Genomic DNA, 21,894 nt, shown 5'->3' on the forward strand with positions numbered 1-21,894 from the left:
TCTTTGTATGGACTCAAGCAAGCACCCAAACAGTGGCATGAGAAGTTTGAAAGAACTTTAACAGCTGCAGGCTTTGTTGTGAACGAAGCTGACAAATGTGTGTACTATCGCCATGGTGGGGGTGAGGGAGTTATCCTTTGCTTGTATATTGATGACATACTGATTTTCGGAACAAATCTGAATGTTATTAAGGAGGTCAAGGATTTTCTATCTCGCTGTTTTGAGATGAAGGATTTAGGAGTGGCTGATGTCATTCTGAACATCAAGTTGTTGAGAGACGATGATGGTGGGATTACATTGCTTCAATCTCACTATGTGGAAAAGATCTTGAGTCGCTTTGGCTATAGTGACTGCAAGCCCTCTCCAACACCATATGATGCGAGTGTGTTACTTCGAAAGAATCGAAGAATTGCTAGAGATCAATTGAAATATTCTCAGATTATTGGCTCGCTTATGTACTTAGCCAGTGCTACAAGACCTGACATCTCTTTTGCTGTTAGCAAACTGAGTCGGTTTGTGTCAAAACCAGGAGATGTGCATTGGAAAGCTCTAGAGAGAGTTATGCGTTATTTGTAAGGCACTGCGAATTATGGAATTCACTACACCGGGCACCCAAAGATGCTTGAAGGGTATAGTGACTCAAACTGGATCTCAGATGCTGATGAGATAAAGGCCACGAGCGGTTATGTATTCACTCATGGAGGTGGCGCTGTTTCTTGGAAGTCTTGCAAGTAGACCATCTTAACGAGGTCAACAATGGAAGTAGAACTCACAGCACTAGATACAGCTACTGTCATCAAGACACGTTCAGAGAAGGTTAAAGTCTGTCAGGAAAATGAGAAACTCCTGAGTTATTACATTGGATTATATCCAAACGTCTAAAAATCTGGCAGATCCTTTTACTAAGGGTCTATCACGTAATGTGATAGATAATGCATCGAGGGAGATGGGTATGAGACCCACAATATGAGTTGTTCACAGTGGTAACCTATTCTTTGTGATCGGAGATCCCGTGAATTAGATGTGGAAGACAAGCTATTGATCAACTCAGAGGAGAGTATCCTTATTATTAAGAATACCACTCCATGAAGATGCAATACTCTCCTAATCTGCATGGCAGGTTGATGTATATCTTAATGTGTTCTAAGTGACTCTTTTAAGCAGAGATGTTGTCCTGCAGAACATCTTTTGAAGAACATACCTATATGAGTCTGATTATTAAACGTCGCAATCTATGAGAGTAGGATTCTCTCTAGTAAACTCATGAAAGGTCACGGAGTATGACGCATATGCTCCACCCACGAGGAAGACCCACGGTAGCCACGTATCGGTCAAGGCTTTATGTGAAGCTAGATTCGCAGAAAACTTTCAGTTCAAGGCCCAGTCCACTGTCCAAGTTGCTTACTAGTGTAGCATAGAGTTCTAGGTGAAAGTTCAACTTAACAGTCTCCACTGTAGTACCGGTATATCAAACAGTGTTTTGGAACCAAAGGCAAATTTTGTGTGCCTCTGGGATCTGGTGGGGGATTGCTGGAATTTTGTCTATTTTGGGCCTAGCCCAATAGCAGTTTCAGAAATTCCTAATAAATCCTAGAGGCCCACGCAGCCCACTCGTGCAAGGCAAGAGGTGGAACTAAAGTTTAGTCCCACATTGCTAGTTTAGAGGGAGTTGGACCTCTTTATAAGGGAGGCTCTTTCTCCACATGTATGAGCATGAGAAGAAGAGGGACATTCACGCGCGCTCCTCCTCCGCCGCCCGCCTCGTCACGACGCGCCGCGCCGCGCCGCGGGTTGCGGGAATGAGCCGAGCCGATGTCTAATTTTTTGCCACGCATTACGGGTATACGAAAGGTCACTCGGGAGCTGGAAAGTTTTTGTTGTAGTGGATATTGAATACGAACGCTGCACCCTTCGGCTGCTGCCTGTTCGTTTCATCTCCCTCGTCCCCTTCAGCTCCCGGCGCAGCCTCTCGCCTCCTTCTCTTGCGCCTATAAAAGGGAGGTCGCTCCTCTTAGAGAGACGCACCAGAACCTCTCCTTCCTCTCACCACAAGTTCCTGAGCTGCGCTGCTGCTACGTTCTTCCCCATCCCAGCTTGCGGCTTGCACCGCAGGTCAAGACAGTAGGCCTCCGAAACCGCACCTCTTTGAGTCCTGTACGGGAGAAGGGTGATAAGGTTTTTGGGGAGCGCTTTGTGCGACTACTGACTTCTTCGTCACGAACGCCCCGGACTCCGACGACAACTTCCCCGATGACGACTTCTTCCTCGACGTCGACAACCTCCTCGATGACATTGCTGGCGAGGACACCGACCCCAAGTCCAGCGCTTCTGCAGCTGCTGTCCCATACGCGTTCTTCCTCTTTCTATTAGAGGCCCTGCTACAGTTCCTTGTTCTAGTGTTTGCCCTAAATATGTTAGACTCTGTTTCATGTATGCAATTTGCTATACTGTCTGCTCTAGATGTGTTTAGTTATAGTTCATATATGAAGATGTTGTTTACCTTCTCTTTGTCAAATCGTATGACTTGTTTTATCACTGCTATACTAGTCGTACTTTATCTAGTATTTCTGTTAATAAAATCATTCGGAAAATTGCTCATATTTCCAACAGGATGAAATAAAACTAAAGATGGAAGAACGAAATACTCGTATTACTCATGTGTATCACTCGCAAAATCATATAAGTTACCTATTGGTGAACTTTGGTAGATGTCAGAAACGCACAATCGTTGGCTAGGGTCTGGACCAAATACGATACTCCCTCCGTTCCATAATGTAGCGCACATAGATTTTCTAAAAAGTCAAACATTACAAACTTTGACCAAGTTTATGAAGAAAAATATATTTATATCTACAATACCAAATATGTACAACATGAAAGTACGTCTCTTGATGTATCTAAGGACATGTATTTGATATTTTTAGATGTATATGTTTTTTCTCTACAAACTTGGTCAAAGTTTTTAAAGTTTGACTTAAAAAAAAAATCTATATACACTACTTTATGGAACGGAGGGAGTAGTAAATTGTTGTAACGAGGAATGTACCATTGATATTTAAGTAATATAAAGTATTTCCTGACAGAAAAAATCACTAATTATAAATTGCAAATGTCCGTGGATCGAGTATTTTTAGATGAGGCAAATTTTAGCATGCTCCCTCTTACCTTCCCTTTTCACATGAGAGATAAAAGTACATAATAAATCTCAGTCATTGATTTGATTAGCTAGTGATCTGATTAATTTTTACCTTCTTACCTCTCATGTTAAAATTACTCGTTAGATGAACCTACATCGGTAACTAGAATGTCCCCTAACTTCCTCAAGAGGGCCCGGAGTAGAACGTTTCGGTCATTTTCACGAAACTAGGACCAAAATTATCCGACTCAGAACAAAAGGAAGGTCTGGAATTCGGATTTTTTTTTTGAAGCAACCTAAAACTCAGAACTACAGTCTGTATACAGGCAATACGGTCCAAGCCTCTCAAAAAAGAAATACGGCCCAAGATGTTGAGCCGGGGCAATGGACCAGTGTCAAAAGCCACATGAGGTCCAATAAGTTTAGATAAGAAAAAAAAGGATACGGCCCAAGCCTCTTAAAAAGGAAATGCGGCCCAAGATGTTGAGCTGGGGGCATCGACGCGTGTTAAAAGTCACATGAGGTCCAATAAGTTTAGATGGGAAAAAAAGATACGGCCCAAGCCATGCAGCCCAAGATGATGAGCTGGGGGCATCGACGTGTGTCAAAATCCACATGAGGTCCAATAAGATTAGATGAAAAAAAAAGATCCGGCCCAAGCCACTGAAAAAGGAAATGCGGCCTAAGATGTTGAACTGGGGGAATGGACTGCTGTCAAAAGCCACATGAAGTCCAATAAGTTTAGAAGGAAATGTGGCCCAAAATGTTGGCCGGGCACATGAGGTCCAATAAGTTTAGATGGGAAAAAAAGATACGGCCCAAGCCTTGCAGCCCAAGATGATGAGCTGGGGGCATCGACGTGTGTCAAAATCCACATGAGGTCCAATAAGATTAGATGAAAAAAAAAAGATCCGGCCCAAGCCACTGAAAAAGGAAATGCGGCCTAAGATGTTGAACTGGGGGAATGGACTGCTGTCAAAAGCCACATGAAGTCCAATAAGTTTAGAAGGAAATGCGGCCCAAAATGTTGGCCGGGCATAAAAAAAAGCAACCGGACGTTCGGGATATTGAACCCGACGTGAATCGAACACGCAACCTTCTGATCTGGAGTCAGACGCGCTACCATTGCGCCACGGATCCGGTGTGATGGACTTATCACTAAATTTCTAATCAACTGGCAAGTATACTCGTGGCAACTTTCCTCCTCTGCGGAATCTTCGGTAGAACTCATGACCAAGTTGCACCGCTGACTCGTGCAAACCGCAGAGGCCATCCGTACCCCGCCGACCTCGAACCACACTGACGGAAGGCACACAAGAGGGCGCACATTTAGCAATAGTTAGAGCATCCAGAGTGCCTCCTCCATCTTAACCTCGTCCGTCCATGTCCATGGTAGATCGTATCATCGTCCTACGAAGTATTTTGTGCACCAGATCTAGGTAACAAACCACTCGATCTCTGGATGAAACAAGGAACAGAAACGCCCACGACCAGCGACATCGCGCGGTGTGCATTAAAATACGCCAGGACCAGGGAGGACGCGACCAGGCCGGCCGGCGACGAGTCAATTGTCAGGTCGATCTACATCGACTACAGAAAACAACAGATTCCGCGGCTTGCGCTCGGAGGCATCCGATGCATCATGCATGCAGCGTAGCGAGCACACGTACACCGCCTCCGCCACCAGACGGAGGCGGCGCGCGGCCGAGCCGCCTCGGTTGGTTGGCCCCTGCCACCATTAACGACCTCGCCTCGCTCGCCCCCTAGCTCGGCTAGACTGGCCAAATTAGCCGGTCCTTCCGCCGCAGTAACCACCGGTCACGTGGTGCTGTCTTTCCAGTCGGTTGATCGATCCATCCGCCCGCCCGTCCCATCCGATCCATTCTTCCGATACGAGACGAGACACGCGCGATCGTTGGTTGGTTGCACCGTCTCCTTTCAATTGCGTGCACGTACGTACGTACGCGGTACTACGCCCCTAGCTAGCCACGTAGTACGTACGGTTACTGTACCCTCTTTGGGTCGCCGATCCCAAGATTCCGGCCGGCGTGGTCGAGCACGTACCGTTGCGCCTCCCGCCGTCCGTCTAGTGATCGGCGTGCATTCTTTTGCAATAAAATGGGTTTACTCTCCTGGTGTGAACAGTAATATCAAAAAAAATAAAAAAAATCTGAATTTTTTTGTGCCGTACTTTCACAAATGTTTGTTGTGCATATAAATTTCATCGCAAAATCACATTGGTGGAAGGCGTGGTAAAAAAACAAAATCGATACTCTGAAATGTTACTTACAAAAGCATTTTGGAGCTCTGATTTTGTTTGTTTTGGCACGACTTGCACCAATGTGATTTCATGATGAAATTTTGCATGCACAACAAACATATATGAAAGTATGTCACAGAAAAACTTAACTTATTTTATTTTATTTAATTTTACGGTTCACACCAGGATTATTTTACTATTTCCTTTTTACGAGTGACCGCAGCATCTCTTAGCTTCGACGGCAGTGCAGCATTTAGGTCCAACACTGTAGTATAGTATGACTCATATTTTTAATTTTGTTTTTGAGAAATATCACATGATCACTCCTACTTTACATGATTTGGATATTCATATGAACCAAGTTTACCAAAACGTTCTAGGGAGATCCAAAAACCAACCCTCTGCTCTAAATATTTTGGAAAACACGTTCATCCTCAATACCTCATTTTTCAACTCCAACCACCTCTGACTAAGTCCGTTCATTGTTCACGACTTCCCATCTTTTTGGATGGGAAAATCAAGGGGCTCGGTGAAATCTTTATTGGTAATCAAGTTCGTGGAGAGTAGCAGTGTCACTAGTCCGGTCCAATTATGGTATATTTGTTGAAGGATTTAGATAATTTTGTCTTCTAAAAATTATTACCACGGAGAAGGGGTATTTGATAGATTTTATTGTAATTCTTAGTTGTGTGAGGGAAGAGGATTTGGAGCTCCTGGGTACTCCACCCCCTACATGAATATTAAATCCGAGAAAATCGGGAAAATTTCAAAAAAATAACATGGGATTTTGGGATATCAAACCTGGGTGCCCACTCTACTCCAATGTAAAGTTTCGTGAAAAAAATGACATTTGTGGTATTCTCGGTAAAAAGACAAAAAAATCTTATGTATAGAACAAGAAAAAAGGTTTGGATGGATTGTAGGTCGGACTGTATTTTCTTCTTCATGGATACACTTTCTAGTATTTTTTTACAAAACTTCACACGGGAGCATATTGGGCGCCCAAGTTTGATATCCCAAGATTCCAGATTTTTTTTCAATTTTCCTGGTACTTTTTAATTTAATATTCATATAATGGGTGGAATACCCAAGAGCTCACGTGTATTTCCCGTTATATGAGCTACTTTGTAATTTCCTGGATCATTGATCCGAAGGATTGTACCTGTAATGGTTCTTTTTTTCTTTCGAAAAGTATTTGTAATGTAATTGTTCTCGTGTTTGAATAAAGTTACAGGTTTTTCTAAAAAAAGGCAAACCGCCGAGGTTTTTTATTAAAAAAAAGGCAAACCTGCAAGTGATCCAATCTGGACGAAAATGTTGCAGTTGAGTCTTCCCGGGTTCAGCCCAAAAAGATCAACGAAAAGTAGGCTTCTTGATAATTCAACTTTCAAGTATTTTTTCAGGGATCCATTTTCGTTGCTTTCATAACTTTTTTGTTTATCTACTTTTTAATAAATTTTAGTTTATTATTAATTCAATATAAACCACAATCTAGCAGTCGCAAGCCTACCTAATTTTGCATACATGGTTAATAGCGGAATGCACGTACGTACGTGATTTGCGGTAAACCCCACATGAACAAGAGAAGTTATCATGGCGATAACAGACCCGTACGCCTACAAACAAACTTGAGACTAGACGGGTACGGCGATACAGTGCCCTGCCATTAAGCTGGAAGACCAGACCTGTCGCCCGCTACGATATCGACACACCCAAGCCATGTCTCGGTACTACTACGTACGTACCGTAGATTAGCAGCGCAGTTGGTGCGCCCTTCTCGTACTCAAGTCTGCCTGGTCCATTGGAGCTTTGGAGCCAGTACGTACCGTGGTCATTTCGATCCTCATCCACGCAATTCTGCTACTACTATATGGTCAAGCTGATGGCACAGGTAATTAAATGTCCTCGGTGATTACTGTTTCCCTTGCTTTATTCCAAAGGAGTACTGGACAAAATTAGTGTAAATCACGGAATCTGAATGTGAAGATCTATCACGGTAGAAGATCGTAGAGGAAGTTAATTTAATGGTTTCAACGAAGATTGCCCAACTCTGTTTTTTTGGACAACTAGCAAGAGACCCATGCGTTGCAACAAATTCAAAATAGAATAATACTTGTTCACAAATTTGAAAGAAAATACTTTTGTTTTGATATACATATACCACTAAAAATATATTACGTTTCACTCAAAATATATTTCTTAGGCTGTTTTGATGAGGTGAGGGAGGGATGTGGTTGCTTTCAAGATAATAAGGGGTTTTCTGTAAATTGAAGCAGAGAAGCGGGCTATTGTTGCAAAAATGCCATAACTTACCTCACGTCCGTTAGATGCAGATTTAATGGTCATAAATGACGGATGGCAGACACCATCATCACCAACCGAGTCTTTTATAGGAGTAGAGATTCAGAGAGGTTTATTCGAACCAAGGCATTTCAAGGACAATCAGCCAGCAGGCTGGCCAATAGAAAGATAGGAGTCTCATCGAGCCAGCTCTTCGCCACGTTCACTGTGCAAGCACGCTTGGCACAAAGATGCGCTGGGATATTAGCTGATTGAATTACATGTTGAATATCAAAGAAAAGGAAATTGCTAGCTAGCACTCCAATTTCAACTAAGATGCGAGTTTTGCGGAGTTGCACCATCTCTAGGCAGTCCATCTCCAACATCACATGCGAGTAGCCACGTAGATTTGCAAACCGTACACCCTCTTGCAAAGAAATCGCTTCTGCTATAAGTGGTTCAGAAATACCAATATACAGCTTGCACCAAGCATCAAGGAAGGCGTTCAACGAATGCGCCACGCCTCCCACCTTGCTAGTGGCTTCGTCGGTGGTGTTCTTGATGACGTCGTGCTCCAGTGGCACCAGCCGTGGCACGGAAGGACCAGCTGCAACTCGAGCAAAGAAAGGGCTGCCTTGGTCCTCCTCATGGATGTTGCTGGATCTAGTCCTTCATCGTCATGTTCCAAACGATTGTGCGAATGCCATATGGTCCACATGATGGTGATAATTTGTTATCGTTCTCCATCAGTGGACTTAGGATCAACTTCTGTAGCGGCGCTACTTAATAGTACTCTAGAGTACAGTAGTATAGCTACTTAAACAACATTTTAAATGTCATGAATGTGATGTCTCGTCACCATATGAACTACAGAGAAACATGCATGAGATGGAGATGTTATATGTGTAATCCCAACCGTTAATGTGACAAGTCGAGAGGCGAGTCGAAGGGCTCACTTAAGTGTCAGATTATCACCAACGACATTGTTGATTCTTCAACGACAAGACTCATCTACTCATAGATCAATACATTAGCACTCAGTTGAATTCATAGCCCTAAACATTTGGACATGTATGTATGAAATATAATGCAATGTCATTATATGTGCCTATGTATTGTGCATGTGTCTATAAATTCTGCCTAAGTGTACCTTGGGGTTTCACTGCTAGCAGATTGCTAACTATGGAGCCCCAATTTGCTTAAACCAATTTTTTATCACTGACCGTCCAGCCGACCAGTGTTAGGTATCTTCACAGACGGGTCAACTGGCCCGATTATGATGATAAAGTCATCACTAACTCGAAGGCACTGACGGTCGCTTGCGCGTTAGTGATGGTAATATTTGGCCGGTCAGTGCTATTTGAGTCAACCCCATGCCCTCCCTCCTCCCCTTGCCGCCGCCGGAGAGCGTCGTCGAGCAAAGCCCCCGCGACACCGGCGGCGACAAGGCTTCTTTCCCGTGATCACGTGACAGCGGCGCTCAAGGGAGGCGGAGGTCCGGCGTGGATGCTTTGGGCAGTCGTGGGCGATGTGATGGCGGCGCTCAAGGGAGGTGGATGCCCCGTGGTGCGTCTCCATGAGGGTGTGGCCGATGTGGCGGCCCATATCTGTGATGCGGGCACGCCAGCGCAGCTGTGCGGGCACGAGGGTTCCATGGAGGGGTTGTCGTCTCTCGAGTCACTGGAGAAGGAGGCGTGTGGCCGGCTAGCTGCTGGCCAAGCTGCGGTGGATGCGGGTGTATGTAGGGCGGCCGGACCAGGCTCCCTGTGCACGTTGACTGTGGCGGCAAGGTGAGGGGAGGTGGCTACCGGGGTGGATGCTGCGTGGAGGAGCTACGGCGGGCGGGTGGACTAGTCGGATTGGACGCCAACCGCAGGAAGTTGAGGTATAGCCGGGTGAAACCCATCTCTGGTCGTGGCTGGAGCCTATGACGGCGGCGTCTATGGACATCGTTACCTTCTTGAAGGCGTCAACGGGGTGCTCTCTCTTCCTCTGCGTGGCATGACTCCGAAGGAAACCTCAGACCCAATGGGTTAGTTGTTGGCGGCGTGTCAGCTTCGTTCCCCTCTCGAGGGCATCCACTTTGGAGTTTGATCCGCTTGGAGGGACCAGTGGATGCATGAGGATGTGGGTGTCGTTGCGTTGGTCGCGGTGGCGGTTGATGTAAGACGGAGATGATGGCGTCGAGGCTTCTGTGGCAACGATGATGGGGCCGAGCGACGTTGGAGTCGCGACAATGGTTGAGGTAGTCGGCTCTTCTTCGACGCGTTCGTGGGATTGCCTCGGTTGTTCGTTGTTTTGAAGTCGGAGCTGCGGTGGTGGGGTCCCGGTGGCAACGATAACAGGCAACAAATGATCTGTTCGGTGGTCTTTCGCGACGCCGGCCTTGCAAAGTTCTCCTTAGTAGCTCTTCGTCAGAGTCGGAGCTTCGTTGTCCTCGTCGCGGGTGCCTGAGTTTTGGCATGGGTCTTCATGTGTCTCCACATGGCCTCTACAGTGTGGGTTGGTTCGACGATTGTCCGTGGCAAAGTCGGAGTCGCTTACTCGGGGATTAGAGATGGTGATGACGCCTGCGTGGGGGAGAAGTGACGATGATGGCGCATGTGCTATCTCGACGAGGCTCTCTGGTAGAGCTGTGTGCGGAGTATCCTATGTGTGTCGCTCAGCGGATTGTGACGGTTTTCACCCGGTTTTCCGTAAATTAACTGGGCAATTCTCTTCTGCTTAATTAATAGATGAGGCAAATCTTTTGCCTCCGTTTCAAAGAAAAAATGTGTCCAAATATGTTAAATTCAAATTTAAACTATTTTTTTGAAAAGCTTCATGATTGGATTGTGATATTTATCTTAGTTATTTAAGTTCTTCGGATATAGAAAAAATAGGGGTAGACATTTGATGCAAATGATTGGATGGCCGCCCAGCGAAAGCTTGGGGTGTCCATTCTAATTAGCAGGGTTGGAGATGCCCTCGTCGAGTACCAAACAAGGCCTAAGATATGTGTTCTGGCGAGGTCCGCACATGAGACGTTGATACGTCTCCAACGTATCTATAATCTTTGATTGCTCCATGCTATTATATATTCTGTTTTGAATGTTTAATGGGCTTTATTATACACTTTTATATTATTTTTGGGACTAACCTATTAACCCAAGGCCGAGTGCGAATTGCTGTTTTTTTGCCTATTTCAGTGTTTCGCAGAAAAATAATATCAAACGGAGTCCAAAAGGAATGAAACCTTCGGGAGAGTTATTTTTGGAACGGAAGCAATCCAGGAGACATGGAGTAGACGTCAGGGAAGCTTTGAGGAAGCCACGAGCCAGGGAGGCGCGCCCCCACCCTCGTGGGCCCCTCGTGGCTCCCCTGACCGACTTCTTTCGCCTATATATATCCATATACCCTAAAAACATCGGGGAGCATAATAGATCGGGAGTTCCGCCGCCGCAAGCCTCTATAGCCACCAAAAACCAATCTAGACCCGTTCCGGCACCCTGCCGGAGGGGGGGAATCCCTCTCCGGTGGCCATCTTCATCATCCCGGCGTTCTCCATGACGAGAAGGGAGTAGTTCACCCTCGGGGCTGAGGGTATGTACCAGTAGCTATGTGTTTGATCTCTCTCTCCCTTGTTCTTGAGGTGGTACGATCTTGATGTATCGCGAGCTTTGCTATTATAGTTGGATCTTATGATGTTTCTCCCCCTCTATCTCCTTGTGATGAATTGAGTTTTCCCTTTGAAGTTATCTTGTCGGATTGAGTCTTTAAGGATTTGAGAACACTTGATGTATGTCTTGCATGTGCTTATCTGTGGTGACAATGGGATATCACGTGATTCACTTGATGTATGTTTTGGTGATCAACTTGCGAGTTCCGTAACCTCGTGAACTTATGCATAGGGGTTGGCACACGTTTTCCTCTTGACTCTCCGGTAGAAACTTTGGGGCACTCTTTGAAGTACTTTGTGTTGGTTTGAATAGATGAATCTGAGATTGTGTGATGCATATCGTATAATCATACCCATGGATACTTGAGGTGACATTGGAGTATCTAGGTGACATTAGGGCTTTGGTTGATTTGTGTCTTAAGGTGTTATTCTAGTACGAACTCTATGATAGATCGAACGGAAAGAATAGCTTCGTGTTATTTTACTACGGACTCTTGAATAGATCGATCAGAATGGATAACTTTGAGGTGGTTTCGTACCCTACCATAATCTCTTCGTTTGTTCTCCTCTATTAGTGACTTTGGAGTGACTCTTTGTTGCATGTTGAGGGATAGTTATATGATCCAATTATGTTATTATTGTTGAGAGAACTTGCACTAGTGAAAGTATGAACCCTAGGCCTTGTTTCCTAGCATTGCAATACCGTTTACGCTCACTTTTATCACTTGCTACCTTGCTGTTTATATATTTTCAGATTACAAAAACCTATATCTACCATCCATATTGCACTTGTATCACCATCTCTTCGCCGAACTAGTGCACCTATACAATTTACCATTGTATTGGGTGTGTTGGGGACACAAGAGACTCTTTGTTATTTTGTTGCAGGGTTGCTTGAGAGAGACCATCTTCATCCTACGCCTCCCACGGATTGATAAACCTTAGGTCATCCACTTGAGGGAAATTTGCTACTGTCCTAGAAACCTCTGCACTTGGAGGCCCAACAACGTCTACAAGTAGAAGGTTGTGTAGTAGACATCAGACGCCTGCCCGAGACGGAAGTAGGACATATGGAAGATACCTCAACATAGCAACTGGAAAACTGAACATGCTCCGTTGATTTTCTTCCCGAATGTTTTCTGTTGAAGAACCTTGATTTTCTTTACCCACATTAAAGAACCTCGTTGTTCTTATGGTGTAAGAGATGGTTGGTCCAGATATGGTCGTTGTTTTAGTTTATCGACCGCATAACTTTGTTTTTTTGTTCTCGCCAAAGTATAACTTTGCTCTCGTATGACTTTGCTATTTGCCTATGTATTTAGTTATGTAAGTCCGTTCATATTGGTTGCGTGTATCCTAATTATGTGAAGATCGAAGTGTACTTATTGAGTATCATTATTATTTATGTAGTATAGGATAGTATAGGATTTGTTCTACCTTGCCTTCTACTTTAAGAAGGTCATGTGCTCACAATATATACGCTTACGAGGCTTAAGCAATATACATAATCGATTTCACCAATCCCTCTCTATTCCCTTCTAACATTGTATCAGTCTAACCAATCCAACCTTAGCCGCCGCCCACCGCTTCCGCTCCACGCCAGCTCCGGGGCAGTCGGCCTCCATGACTGCCCCCCGGGGCCGCGTTACCTGTACCTATGGTTCGTCCATCGGTCGTGTTGATCGGCTGCCCTAGAGAGTCTTTTCCCGAGCCCTTGCTCCTGTTTTTTCTCTCTCACCGGTCATCTTGATCGGCATTTTCTTTTTGGTTCTTCGATCTAATATTGATTTCAATCGCCCGCGGCCGTTGACCCCGCGCCTCTACTCAGACACCAGCGCGACCACTAGGCCTCTTCTCCGACATCGGCACAACTGTTGGGGAACGTAGCATGCAATTTCAAAAAATTTCCTACGATCACGCAAGATCTATCTAGGAGATGCATAGCAACGAGAGGGGAGAGTGTGTCCACGTACCCTCGTAGACCGAAAGCGGAAGCGTTATGTTAACGCGGTTGATGTAGTCGAACGTCTTCATGATCCAACCAATCCAAGTACCAAACATACGGCACCTCCGTGTTCAGCACACGTTCAGCTCGATGACGTCCCTCGAGCTCTTGATCCAGTAGAGGGTCGAGGGAGAGTTCCGTCAGCACGACGGCGTGGTGACGGTGATGGTGATGTGATCCATGCAGGGCTTCACCTAAGCACTATGACGCTATTACCGGAGGAGTAAACTGTGGAGAGGGACACCGCACACGGCTAAGAGAACTCTTGGTGTGCCCCCTGCCCACGTATATAAAGGAGGGGGGAGAGAGGCCGGCGGCCAGGAGGGGCGCGCCATGGGGGGAGTCCTACTTGGACTCCTAGTCCAAGTAGGATCCCCCCCTCCCCTTTTCCTTTCTCCACCGGAGGGAATAGGAAGGAAAAGGAAAGGGAAGGGGAAGGGGGCGCCGCCCCCTCCTCCTTGTCCTATTCGGACTCCCTAGGAGGGGGGCGTGCGGCCAACCCCCGCGGGCTTCCCTCTCTCTCCCTTAGGCCCATGTTGGCCCAACACTTCCCCGGGGGGTTCCGGTAACCCCTCGGTACTCCGGTAAAATACCTGAATCACTTGGAACCATTCCGATGTCCGAATACAACCTTCCAATATATGAATCTTTACCTCTCGACAATTTCGAGACCCCTCCTCATGTCCGTGATCTCATCCAGGACTCCCAACAAACTTCGGTCACCAAAACACATAACTCATAATACAAATCGTCATCGAACGTTAAGCGCGCGGACCCTATGGTTCGAGAACTATGTAGACATGACCGAGACACATCTCCGGTCAATAACCAATAGCGGAACCTGAATGCTCATATTGGCTCCTACATATTCTACGAAGATCTTTATCGGTCAAACCGCATAACAACATACGTCATTCCCTTTGTCATCGGTATGTTACTTGCCCGAGATTCGATCGTCGGTATCATCATACCTAGTTCAATCTCGTTACTGGCAAGTCTCTTTACTCGTTCCGTAATGCATCATCCCGTAACTAACTCATTAGTCACATTTCTTGCAAGGCTTATAGTGATGTGTATTACCGAGAGGGCCCAGAGATACCTCTCTGATACTTGGAGTGACAAATCCTAATCTTGATCTATGCCAACTCCACAAACACCTTCGGAGACATCTCTAGAGCATCTTTATAATCACCCAGTTATGTTGTGACGTTTGATAGCACACAAGGTGTTCCTCCGGTATTCGGGAGTTGCATAATCTCATAGTCAGAGGAATATGTATAAGTCATGAAGAAAGCAATAGCAATAAAAGTTAATGATCATTATGCCAAGCTAACGGATGGGTCTTGTCCACCACATCATTCTCTAATGATGTGATCCCGTTCATCAAATGACAACACATGTCTATGGTTAGGAAACTTAACCATCTTTGATTAACGAGCTAGTCAAATAGAGGCATACTAGGGACACTCTGTTTTGTCTATATATTCACACATGTACTAAGTTTCCGGTTAATACAATTCTAGGATGAATAATAAACATTTATCATGATATATGGAAATATAAATAACAACTTTATTATTGCCTCTAGGTCATATTTCCTTCAGTCTCCCACTTGCACTAGAGTCAATGATCTAGATTATATAGTAATGTTTCTAACACCCATGGAGTCTTGGTGCTGATCATGTTTTGCTCGTGGAAGAGGGCTTAGTCAACGGGTCTACAACATTCAGATCCATATGTATTTTGCAAATCTCTATGTCTCCCTCCTTGACTTGATCGCGGATGGAATTGAAGTGTCTCTTGATGTGTTTGCTTCTCTTGTGAAATCTGCTTTCCTTTGCCAAGGCAATTGCTCCAGTATTGTCACAAAAGATTTTTATTGGACCCGATGCACTAGGTATTACACCTAGATCGGATATGAACTCCTTCATCCAGACTCCTTCATTTGCTGCTTCCGAAGCCGCTATGTACTCCGCTTCACACGTAGATCCCGCCACGACGCTCTGTTTGGAACTGCACCAACTAACAGCTCCACCATTCAATATAAATACGTATCCTGTTTGAGACTTAGAGTCATCCGGATCAGTGTCAAAGCTTGCATCGACGTAACCATTTACAACGAGCTCTTTGTCACCTCCATAAACAAGAAACATACCCTTAGTCCTTTTCAGGTACTTCAGGATGTTCATGACCGTTGTCCAGTGATCCACTCCTTGATTACTTTGGTACCTCCCTACTATACTTATACCAAGGCACACATCATGTCTGGTACAGAGCATTGCATACATGATAGAACCTATGGCTGAGGCATAGGGAATGACTTTCATTTTCTCTCTATCTTCTCCAGTGGTCAGGCATTGAGTCTCACTCAACTTCACACCTTGTAATACAAGCAAGAACCCTTTCTTTGACTGATCCATTTTGAACTTCTTCAAAATCTTATCAAGGTATGTGCTTTGTGAAAGTCCAATGAAGCATCTTGATCTATCTCTATAGATCTTGATGCCCAATATGTAAGCAGCTTCACCGAGGTCTTTCATAGAAAAACTCTTATTCAAGTATCCTTTTATGTTATCCAGAAATTCTATATCATTTCCAATCAGCAATATGTCATCCACATATAATATCAGAAATGCTACAAAGCTCCCACTCACTTTCTTGTAAATACAGGCTTCTCCAAAAGTCTGTATAAAACCATATGCTTTGATCACACTATCAGAAATGCTACAGAGCTCCCACTCACTTTCTTGTAAATACAGGCTTCACACGTAGATCCTGTTGGGGAACGTAGTAATTTCAAAAAATTTACCCACGCACACGCAAGATCATGGTGATGCATAGCAACGAGAGGGGAGAGTGTCGTCCACGTACCCTCGTAGACTGTAAGCGGAAGCTTTATGAGAACGCGGTTGATGTAGTCGTACGTCTTCACGATCCGACCGATCCAAGTACCGAACGCACGGCACCTCTGAGTTCAGCACATGTTCAGCTCGGTGACGTCCCACGAACTCCGATCCAACAGAGCTTCGAGGGAGAGTTCCGTCAGCACGACGGCGTGATGATGGTGATGATGATGCTACCGACGCAGGGCTTCGCCTAAGCACCGCTACGATATGACCGTGGTGGATTATGGTGGAGGGGGGCACCGCACACGGCTAAAAGATCAATGATCAATTGTTGTGTCTCCAAGGGGTGCCCCCCTCCCCGTATATAAAGGACTGGAGGAGGGGGAGGGGGGCGGCCTCCTATGGCGCGCCCCATGAGGAGTCCTACTCCCACCGGGAGTAGGACTCTCCCCTTCCAAGTAGGAGTAGGAGAGGCGAAGGAAGGGAGAGAAGGAGAGAAGGAAAGGGGGCGCCGCCCCCCCTCCTTGTCTAATTCGGACTAGAGGGGGAGGGGGCATGGCGCTGCCCTGGCCGCGCCTCCTCTTCTCCCACTAAGGCCCATTAGGCCCAATATACTCCCCGGGGGTTTCCGGTAACCCCCCGGTACTCCGGTATATGTCCGAAACCCCCCGAAACACTTCCGGTGTCCGAACATAGTTGTCCAATATATTGATCTTTACGTCTCGACCATTTCGAGACTCCTCGTCATGTCCGTGATCATATCCGGGACTCCGAACTACCTTCGGTACATCAAATCATATAAACTCATAATACCGATCGTCACCGAACGTTAAGCGTGCGGACCCTACGGGTTCAAGAACTATGTAGACATGACCGAGACACGTCTCCAGTCTATAACCAGCAGCGGAACCTGGATGCTCATATTGGTTCCTACATATTCTACGAAGATCTTTATAGGTCAAACCGCATAACAACATACGTTGTTCCCTTTGTCATCAGTATGTTACTTGCCCGAGATTCGATCGTCAGTATCTCAATACCTAGTTCAATCTCGTTACCGGCAAGTCTCTTTACTCATTCCGTAATGCATCATCCCGCAACTAACTCATTAGTCACATTGCTTGCAAGGATTATAGTGATGTGCATTACCGAGAGGGCCCAAAGATACCTCTCCGACAATCGGAGTGACAAATCCTAATCTCGATCTATGCCAACTCAACAAGTACCATCGGAGACACCAGTAGAGCACCTTTATAATCACCCAGTTACGTTGTGACGTTTGGTAGCGCACAAAGTGTTCCTCCTGTATTCGGGAGTTGCATAATCTCATAGTCATAGTAACATGTATAAGTCATGAAGAAAGGAATAGCAATATACTAAACGATCAAGTGCTAAGCTAACGGAATGGGTCAAGTCAATCACATCATTCTCTAATGATGTGATCCCGTTAATCAAATGACCACTCATGTCTATGGCTAGGAAACTTAACCATCTTTGATTCAACGAGCTAGTCAAGTAGAGGTATACTAGTGACACTCTGTTTGTCTATGTATTCACACATGTACTAAGTTTCCGGTTAATACAATTCTAGCATGAATAATAAACATTTATCATGATATGAGGAAATATAAATAACAACTTTATTATTGCCTCCAGGGCATATTTCCTTCAGTCTCCCACTTGCACTAGAGTTAATAATCTAGTTCACATCGCCATGTGATTTAACACCAATAGTTCACATCACCATGTGATTAATATCCATAGTTCGCATCGCCATGTGGCCAACATTCAAAGGGTTTACTAGAGTCAGTAATCTAGTTCACATCGCCATGTGATTAACACCCAAAGAGTATTAAGGTGTGATCATGTTTTGCTTGTGAGAGAAGTTTAGTCAACGGGTCTGCCAAATTCAGATCTGTATGTATCTTGCAAATTTCTATGTCTACAATGCTCTGCACGGAGCTACTTTAGCTAATTGCTCCCACTTTCAATATGTATCCAGATTGAGACTTAGAGTCATCTGGATCAGTGTCAAAACTTGCATCGACGTAACCCTTTACGACGAACCTTTTATCACCTCCATAATCGAGAAACATATCCTTATTCCACTAAGGATAATTTTGACCGCTGTTCAGTGATCTACTCCTAGATCACTATTCTACCCCCTTGCCAAACTCAGTGTAGGGTATACAATAGGTTTGGTACACAACATGGCATACTTTATAGAACCTATGGCTGAGGCATAGGGAATGACTTCCATTCTCTTTCTATCTTCTGTCGTGGTCGGGCTTTGAGTCTTACTCAATTTCAGACCTTGTAACACAGGCAAGAACTCTTTCTTTGACTGTTCCATTTTGAACTACTTCAAAATCTTATCAAGGTATGTACTCATTGAAAAAACTTATCAAGCGTCTTGATCTATCTCTATAGATCTTGATGCTCAATATGTAAGCAGCTTCACCGAGGTCTTTCTTTGAAAAACTCCTTTCAAATACTCCTTTATGCTTTCCAGAAAATTCTGCATTATTTCCGATCAACAATATGTCATTCACATATACTTATCAGAAATGTTGTAGTGCTCCCACTCACTTTCTTGTAAATACAGGCTTCACCGCAAGTCTGTATAAAACTATATGCTTTGATCAACTCATCAAAGCGTATATTCCAACTCTGAGATGCTTGCACCAGTCTATAGATGGATCGCTGGAGCTTGCAAATTTTGTTAGCACCTTTAGGATCGACAAAACCTTCTGGTTGCATCATATACAACTCTTCTTCAAGAAATCCATTAAGGAATGTAGTTTTGACATCCATTTGCCAAATTTCATAAAATGTGGCAATTTCTAACATGATTCAGACAGACTTAAGCATCGCTATGAGTGAGAAAATCTCATCGTAGTCAACACCTTGAACTTTGTCAAAAACCCTTTTCGACAAGTCTAGCTTTGTAGATAGTAACACTACTATCAGCGTCCGTCTTCTTCTTGAAGATCCATTTATTTTCTATGGCTTGCCGATCATCGGGCAAGTCAACCAAAGCCCACACTTTGTTCTCATACATGGATCCCATCTTAGATTTCATGGCCTCAAGCCATTTTGCGGAATCTGGGCTCATCATCACTTCCTCATAGTTTGTAGGTTCGTCATGGTCAAGTAACATGACCTCCAGAATAGGATTACCGTACCACTCTAGTGCGGATCTTACTCTGGTTGACCTACGAAGTTCGGTAGTACCTTGATCTGAAGTTTCATGATCATCATCATTAGCTTCCTCACTAATTAGTGTAGGTGTCACATGAACCGGTTTCTGTGATGAACTACTCTCCAATAAGGGAGCAGGTACAGTTACCTCATCAAGTTCTACTTTCCTCCCACTCACTTCTTTCGAGAGAAAGTCCTTCTCTAAAAAGGATCCATTCTTAGCAACGAATGTCTTGCCTTCGTATCTGTGATAGAAGGTGTACCCAACAGTCTCCTTTGGGTATCCTATGAAGACACATTTCTCCGATTTGGGTTCGAGCTTATCAGGTTGAAGCTTTTTCCCATAAGCATCGCAACCCCAAACTTTAAGAAACGACAACTTTGGTTTCTTGCCAAACCATAGTTCATAAGGCGTCGTCTCAACGGATTTAGATGGTGCCCTATTTAACGTGAATGCAGCCGTCTCTAAAGCATAACCCCAAAACGATAGCGGTAAATCGGTAGGAGACATCATAGATCGCACCATATCTAGTAAAGTACGATTACGATGTTCGGACACACCATTACGCTGTGGTGTTCCGGGTGGCGTGAATTGCGAAACTATTCCGCATTGTTTCAAATGAAGACCAAACTCGTAACTCAAATATTCTCCTCCACGATCAGATCATATAAACTTTATTTCCTTGTTACGATGATTTTCCACTTCACTCTGAAATTCCTTGAACTTTTCAAATGTTTCAGACTTATGTTTCATCAAGTAGATATACCCATATCTTCTCAAATCATCTGTGAAGGTGAGAAAATAACGATACCCGCCGCGAGCCTCAACATTCATCGGACCACATACATCAGTAGGTATGATTTCCAACAAATTTGTTGCTCGCTCCATTATTCCGGAGAACGGAGTTTTAGTCATCGTGCCCATAAGGCATGGTTCGCAAGCATCAAGTGATTCATATTCAAGTGATTCCAAAATCCCATCAGCATGGAGTTTCTTCATGCGCTTTACACCAATATGACCTAAATGGTAGTGCCACAAATAATTTACACTATCATTATTAACTTTGCATATTTTGGCTTCAATATTATGAATATGTGTATCACTACGATCGAGATCCAACAAACCATTTCCATTGGGTGTATGACCATAGAAGGATTTATTCATGTAAACAGAACAACAATTATTCTCTAACTTAAATGAATAACCGTATTGCAATAAACATGATCAAATCATATTCATGCTCAACGCAAACACCAAATAACACTTATTTAGGTTCAACACTAATCCCGAAAGTATAGGGAGTGTGCGATGATGATCATATCAATCTTGGAACTATTTCCAACACACATCGTCACCTCGCCCTTAACTAGTTTCTGTTCAATCTGCAACTCCCGTTTTGAGTTACTACTCTTAGCAACTGAACCAGTATCAAATGTCGAGGGGTTGCCATAAACACTAGTAAAGTACACATCAATAACATGTATATCCAATATACCTTTGTTCACTTGCCATCCTTCTTATCCGCCAAGTATCTAGGGCAGTTCCACTTCCAATGACCCGTTCCTTTGCAGTAGAAGCACTTAGTCTCAGGTTTAGGTCCAGACTTGGGCTTCTTCACTTGAGCAGCAACTAGCTTGCCGTTCTTCTTGAAGGTCCCTTTATTCCCTTTGCCCTTTTCTTGAAACTAGTGGTCTTGTCAACCATCAACACTTGATGCTTTTCTTGATTTCTACCTTCATCGATTTCAGCATCATGAAGAGCTTGGGAATCGTTTCCGTTATCCTTTGCATATTATAGTTCATCACGAAGTTCTAGTAACCTGGTGATAGTGACTAGAGAACTCTGTCAATCACTATCTTATCTGGAAGATTAACTCCCACTTGATTCAAGTGATTGTAGTACTCAGACATTCTGAGCACATGCTCACTAGCTGAGCAATTCTCCTCCATCTTGTAGGCAAAGTGCTTGTCAAAGGTCTGATACCTTTCGACATGGGCATGAGTCTGAAATACTGATTTCAACTCTTGGAACATCTCATATGCTCCGTGGCGTTCAAAATGTCTTTGAAGCCCCGATTCTAAGCCATAAAGCATGGTGCACTAAACTATCAAGTAGTCATCATATCGAGCTTGCCAAACGTTCATAACGTCTGCATCTGCTCCTGCAATCGGTCTGTCACCTAGCGGTGCATTAAGGACATAATTCTTCTGTGCAGCAATGAGGATTATCCTCAGATCACGGATCCAATCCGCATCATTGCTACTAACATCTTTCAACTTAGTTTTCTCTAGGAACATACCAAAAATATAACAGGGGAGCTAAACGCGAGCTATTGATCTACAACATAGATATGCTAATACTACCAGGACTAAGTTCATGATAAACTAAAGTTCAATTAATCATATTACTTAAGAACTCCCACTTAGATAGATATCCCTCTAATCATCTAAGTGATCACGTGATCCAAATCAACTAAACCATGTCCGATCATCACGTGAGATGGAGTA

At 44.3% G+C, this 21,894-nt stretch overlaps 1 non-coding gene across 1 annotated transcript; it reads right to left on the reverse strand.

The window, feature by feature from the left end:
• Window positions 1-4,204: 4,204 nt before the first annotated feature.
• On the reverse strand, window positions 4,205-4,276 carry TRNAW-CCA (transfer RNA tryptophan (anticodon CCA)). Its single transcript has one exon. It is a non-coding gene; the product is annotated as a tRNA-Trp (tRNA).
• Between the last annotated feature and the right edge of the window lie 17,618 nt (window positions 4,277-21,894).

Source organism: Triticum aestivum, chromosome 2D (assembly GCF_018294505.1).
Source record: "Triticum aestivum cultivar Chinese Spring chromosome 2D, IWGSC CS RefSeq v2.1, whole genome shotgun sequence".
Lineage (NCBI taxonomy): Eukaryota > Viridiplantae > Streptophyta > Magnoliopsida > Poales > Poaceae > Triticum > Triticum aestivum.